We start from the raw sequence: 7,065 nt of genomic DNA on the forward strand, positions 1-7,065 counted from the left end.
CTAAGATACCCTTTTGAAACTGCACACATTTGCAATTAGAAAGCTAGCCAGCTTCAGTTGCCCCTCTATCTCGTCTGAAGGCTTGTGTTTTTTGTTCGTGTTGGAGCTGTATCGTCATTTGGGAACCTTTTGGAACATTTCGGTATATTTATATATATCTGGCAAATAAATACAAACATACATTTTATGTTTGTTTTCAACTTATCCATCCATCCATCCATTTTCTGAGCCGCTTCTCCTCACTAGGGTCGCGGGCGTGCTGGAGCCTATCCCAGTTATCATCGGGCAGGAGGTGGGGTACACCCTGAACTGGTTGGCAGCCAATCGCAGGGCACATACAAACAAACAACCATTCGCACTCACATTCACACCTCCGGTTTTCCAACTTATGCTAAATCAAATTAGACTTTTGAGTGCTCGCTTCACAATTCTGCATTACTTTTCGGATGTTATTGTTCTCCTCACCAAAGCATGACCTTCCTCTAATGAGTCAGTCAATATGCTGCTGGCGTTCACTGGCAGAAGCTTAAAAAGTGGCTCTCAAAGAGGAAAAAAAAACGGGTGAATAACAACAAACCTACGGTTTCTGAGATTTTTTTATCTAGTTGCAATTGGTGGGACTAGCTTTTCTCGCCTCCAAGTCAGTAGAATACCTGTTTTAACAATTGGTCTTTGAAAACACTGTGTTTTCTGTTGTACAACAATAATATCAGTGGCACTGTGAAAAAGTGGTGAGCACATCTGCCTCACAGTTCTGAGGTACAATTATGTACAGAAGAACACATTCACTTCCATTTATGAAGTGTCCCCGAATGCACCTCGCGTTCCCACACTGCCTGCTATGAATAGCAGCCCATGGCCGCACTGAATCCACATACAGCATTTATCTGCCGACATATGAAAACAAGAGTTGTCCTGGAAGTCCCAAGCAAAAACCTTCGTTCGAAAACCGTTCTGTGATGCCACAAAGATCAAGTTCTCAATTACGTTCATCAGGCAGAAATTAAATGAGTTCGGGTTCACGTTCGCGCAAAATATGAACTAGTTCATGAACTTTTGTTCATTGAACTCGTTCAAGTACAACACTGCTTGCGGCCCTAAGGAGGATAAGCGGTATAAAAAAAAACGGCTAAATGAATAATAATATAGTATAGTCATGGAAAAGATTCTTAGATCACCCTTGTTTCTTCAGTTTCTTGTTCAGTTTTAATGCCTAAACGTCAGTGACGTGTAGTCAGGGTAGGCAAGTGAGGCAGAGCCTCACTGCCCCCTGGTGGTCTTTCCTTTCCACTGCATGTGAATAGTAAAAAAGAACCTTATGATTACATTAAATTGTTCCATTTTAGTTCAATGATCCGTGCTTTACATTGATTTTCTTTTTCAATCCAATAATTTAAATGATTTCATTATTAAAATAGCTGAAATTTCATATTTCCTGTTAGCTTTCAGTTGTTACTGCTGAGCATGGCCCAACCATTTATTAGGTTTAGTGGGACATTACCTTTTCTCACAAGACCAGGTAACTGATTTTTTTTCTTCCTTAAATGAAATCACCATTTAAAAACAGCATTTTAAGTTAACTTGGGTTATAGTTTGTCTTATATTGATATTTACATTTGTTTGATGATCTTAAACATCAAAGTGGGGAAACAGCAAAAATATAATATATATTTTGAGAAGGGGGCCAAGACATTTTCACAGCACTGTATGGGCACGGTGTATGACTGGTTAGGACATATGCCTCACAGTTCTCAGGATCTGGGTTCAAATCTGGCCTCGCCTGTGTGGAGTTTGTATGTGGTCCCCGTGCCCGCGTGGGTTTTATCCGGGTGTTCCGGTTTCCTCCCACATCCCAAAAACATGCATGGTAGGTTAATTGAAAACTCTAAATTGCCTGTAGGTGTGAATGGTTATTTGTTTATATTACATGCCCTACAATTATCGAGAAACCACTTCAGGGTGTACCCGGCCTCTCGCCGAGAGTCAGCTCGGATGGATGGACGTCACATATGCGCAAATCATGTAAATTTGACTGCTCAAACAACATTACACAAATGCATACAAAATGAAAACAAGTTTAAAGCTTTTAAGTGATCAAATTTCCATAAATGACTTACTGGCAATGTAGTCTCACTGCAGACAGGAGAGATCTGACAGCCACCACCGGTACTAAGCGGGAGTGCTGGAGCCAATCCCAGCTGACTCTGGGCAAGAGGCACGGTGCACCCTGAACTGGTCATCAGCCAATCGGAGGGCACATATAAGCAAACAACCATTCATACCTACAGACAATTTAGCGTCTTCAATTAACCTACCATGCATGTTTTTGGGATGTGAGATAAAACCAAAATACCTGGAGAAACCGGAGAGAACTGTGAGGCAGATGTGCTAACCAGTTTGGACCCACCGTGCCGCGTTTTTACTTTTTGTTTTCATCATAATTAAAAATCACTGGAAATAGAAATGTCTCAAATAAGACAAAGTATTATAAAATCAACTGTATTTTTGTTTTTTTCATTGCATTCTTTGGGTAATATACCTTTAGTGGTTCCAGACAGTTTTCTCCGGGCACTCCGGTTTCCTCCCACATCCCAAAAACATGCATTAATTGGAAACTCTAAATTGCCCGTAGGTGTGACTGTGAGTGCGAATGGTTGTTTGTTTGTATGTGCCCTGCGATTGGCTGGCAACCAGTTCAGGGTGTACCCCGCCTCCTGCCCGATGACAGCTGGGATAGCCTCCAGCACGCCCGCGACCCTAGTGAGGAGAAGCGGCTCAGAAAATGGATGGATGGATGATGGATGGTTCCAGACCATCTTCCAGAAATTTAAGAAAACAAAAGGTCTAATAATTTTTTTTCGATGACTGTTAATGGTTGAGGTGGCACGGTGGCCGACTGATTAGAGCGTCAGCCTCACAGTTCTGAGGACCCGGGTTCAATCCCTGGCCCCGCCTGTGTGGAGTTTGCATGTTCACCCTGTGCCTGCATGGATTTTCTCCGGGCACTCCGGTTTCCTCCCACATGCCAAAAACATGCATGAATTGGAGACTCTAAAGTGCCCAAAGGTGGGACTGTGAGTGCAGATGGTTGTTTGTTTGTATGTGCCCTGCGATTGGCTGGCAACCAGTTCAGGGTGTACCCTGCCTCCTGCCCGATGACAGCTGGGATAGGCTCCAGCACGCCCGTGAGGAAAAGCAGCTCAGAAAATGTATGGATGGATGTTAATACTTGAGTCAGCATTTATACATAAAAGTTTTTTTAAAATATATTTTTTAATAATAGAATAGCAAAATTCATAGTTTCGAGTGACAATGACAGCAAGCCTCAAACAGATTTTGTCATTTAAAAGTGTGATTTAAAATTTATTTAAAATTGCATATTTTGTAATGTGAAAATGTAAAAGCAGAGGCCCAAAAATTATTTGAGTTCGAAAACATAGCTCACTACTAACAAAAGAAAAACATGCTTATGTTTTTAGCTTATCAAGCTGCTATTTGGCTAGCATGTTGCTTACCATGTCTCAGCATTTTTATTTATAATACATTTGCCCTCTTAACTGTGTAGTCATATTCGGGATTCATCTTCAGCACCCATCGATGTGTGTTTTTGGCTTTTGTTTTTGGCCCCCAAATTCACTCTTTTATGTGTAGTAAGTTGCTTCTCCCTGTCTTCTTCTTCTTTTCCTTTCGGCTTGTCCCGTTAGGGGTCGCCACAGGGCGTCATCCTTTTCCATGTAAGCCTATCTCCTGCATCCTCCTCTCGAACACCAACTGCCATCATGTCTTCCCTCACGACATCCAACAACCTTCTCTTTGCTCTTCCTCTAGCTCTCTTGCCTGGCAGCTCCATCCTGATCATCCTTCTACCAATATACTCACTATTTCTCCTCTGGACGTGTCCAAACCATTGAAGTCTGCTCTCCCTAACTTTGTCTCCAAAACATCGAACCTTGGCTGTCCCTCTGATGAGCTCATTTCTAATTTTATCCAACCTGGTCACTCCAAGAGCGAACCTCAACATCTTCATTTCCGCCACCTCTAGCTCTGCTTCCTGTTGTCTCTTCAGTGCCACTGTCTCTAATCCATACATCATGGCTGGCCTCACCAGTGTTTTATAAACTTTGCCCTTCATCCTAGCAGAGACTCTTCTGTCACATAACACACCTGACACCTTCCTCCACCCGTTCCAACCTGCTTGGACTCGTTTCTTCACTTCCTGACCACATTCACCATTGCTCTGGACGGTTGACCCCAAGTATTTAAAGTCCTCCACCCTTGCTATCTCTTCTCCCTGTAGCCTCACTCTTCCCCCACCACCCCTCTCATTCATGCACATATATTCTGTTTTACTTCGGCTAATCTTCATTCCTCTTCTTTCCAGTGCATTCCTCCATCTTTCTAACCGTTCCTCCAGCTGCTCCCTTCTTTCACTGCAGATCACAATGTCATCTGCAAACATCATGGTCCACGGGGATTCCAGTCTAACCTCATCTGTCAGCCTATCCATCACCACTGCAAAAAGGAAGGGGCTCAGGGCTGATCCCTGATGCAGTCCCACGTCCACCTTGAATTCTTCTGTCACACCTACAGAACACCTCACCACTGTTCTGCTGCCCTCGTACATGTCCTGTATTATTCTAACATACTCTCACACTCCAGACTTCCGCATGCAGTACCACAGTTCCTCTCTGGGTACTCTGTCATAGGCTTTCTCTAGATCTACAAAGACACAATGTAGCTTCTTCTGACCTTCTCTGTACTTTTCCATCAACATCCTCAAGGCAAATAATGCATCTGTGGTACTCTTTCTAGGCATGAAACCATACTGTTGCTCGCAAATACTCACTTCTGTCCTCAGTCTAGCCTCCACTACTCTTTCCCATAACTTCATTGTGTGGCTCATCAACTTTATTCCTCTATAGTTGCCACAGCTCTGCACATCACCTTTGTTCTTAAAAATGGGCACCAGTACACTTTTCCTCCATTCCTCAGGCATCTTCTCACGCACTAGAATTCTATTGAACAAGCTGGTCAAAAACTCCACAGCCACCTCTCCTAGATGCTTCCATACCTCCACAGGAATGTCATCAGGACCAACTGCCTTTCCATTTTTCATTCTCTTTAATGCCTTTCTAACTTTCCCCTTACTAATCATTGCCACTTCCTGGTCCACCACACTTGCCTCTTCTACTCTCCCTTCTCTATCATTTTCCTCATTCATCAACTCCTCGAAGTATTCTTTCCATCTAGCAAGCACACTGCTGGCACCAGTCAACATATTTCCATCTCTATCCTTAATCACCCTAACCTGCTGCACATCCTTCCCATCTCTATCCCTCTGTCTGGCCAGCCTGTATAGATCCTTTTCTCCTTCTTTAGTGTCAAACCTGCCATACATGTCATCATATGCCTCTTGTTTTGCCTTTGCCACCTCTACCTTTGCCCTGTGTCGCATCTCAATGTATTCCTTTCGCCTCTCCTCGGTGCTCTCAGTGTCCCACTTCTTCTTAGCTAACCTTTTTCCTTGTATGATTTCCTGTACTGTGAGGTTCCACCACCAAGTCTCCTTCTCTCCTTTCCTGCCAGAAGATACACCAAGTACTCTCCTTCCTGCTTCTCTGATCACCTTGACTGCAGTGGTCCAGTCTTCTGGAAGCTCCTCCCATCCACCGAGAGCCTGTCTCACCTCTTCACGAAAAGCTGCACAACACTCGTCCTTGTCTCAGCTTCCACCACATGGTTCTCTTCTCTGCCTTTGTCTTCCTAATTTTCCTCCCCACCACCAGAGTCATCTTACACACCACCATCCTATGCTGTCTAGCCACACTCTCCCCTACCACTACCTTACAGTTGGTAACCTCCTTCAGATTACATCGTCTGCACAAGATGTAATCCACCTGTGTGCTTCTACCTCCGCTCTTGTAGGTCACCCTATGTTCGTGCCTCTTCTGGAAAAAAGTGTTCACTACAGCCATTTGCATCCTTGTTGCAAAGTCTACCACCATCTGTCCCTCCAAGTTCCTTTCCTGGATGCCGTACTTACCCATCACTTCTTCATCACTCCTATTACCTTCACCAACATGTCCATTACAATCTGCACCAATTACGACTCTCTCTCTGTCTGGGATGCTCAGAACTACATCATCTAGCTCCTTCCAGAATTTCTCTTTCACCTCTAGGTCACATCCTACCTGTGGGGCATAGCCACTAATCACATTACACATAACACCCTTAATTTCAAATTTCAGCCTCATCACTCGATCTGATACTCTTTTCACCTCCAAGACATTCTTAGCCAACTCTTCTTTTAAAATAACCCCGACTCCATTTCTCTTCCCATCTACACCATGGTAAAATAATTTAAACCCTGCCTCTAAACTTCTAGCCTTACTGCCTTTCCACCTGGTCTCCTGGACACACAATATATCAACCTTTCTCCTTATCATCATGTCAATTAACTCCCGAGATTTTCCTGTCATAGTCCCAACATTCAAAGTCCCCACATTCAGTTCTAGGCTCTGTGTTTTCCTCTTCTCTTTCTGCCGAAGAACCCGCTTTCCACCTCTTCTTCTTCTTTGACTTCGACCCACAGTAGCTGAATTTCCAACGGCGCCCTGCAGGTTGACGACGCCAGTGGCGGACGTTGTTAACCCGGGGCACGACCGATCCGGTATGGAATGGTTTGTTTGGCAAGGTTTTAATCCGGATGCCCTTCCTGACGCAACCCTCTGCATTTATCCGGGGTTGGGATCGGCCTACAGTTCGCACTGACTTGTGCCCCCATAGGGCTGCATTCTCCATGTATTTAACTTAATTTAATTTAATTCTCCCTGTATTTAACTTAAACTTTTATTATTTTTAATTTTTTTTGCAGCCTTGGTGTTATTCTGGATTGTCTACACATTAGCTTTTCTCTTAGTAGGAGGTTCAAGATTTGCTCTCTGGTCTCTAATTTCGTGTTTATCATAGAGTAACTGTATAAGGGATCATCTCCACTGACCACTGCACATAGCCTTCCGTGGCTCACTTGATCTGGTCTGATTTGGATCTTGCTGTGTCACAAAT

The sequence above is a fragment of the Phycodurus eques genome, chromosome 1 (assembly GCF_024500275.1).
Source record: "Phycodurus eques isolate BA_2022a chromosome 1, UOR_Pequ_1.1, whole genome shotgun sequence".
NCBI lineage: Eukaryota > Metazoa > Chordata > Actinopteri > Syngnathiformes > Syngnathidae > Phycodurus > Phycodurus eques.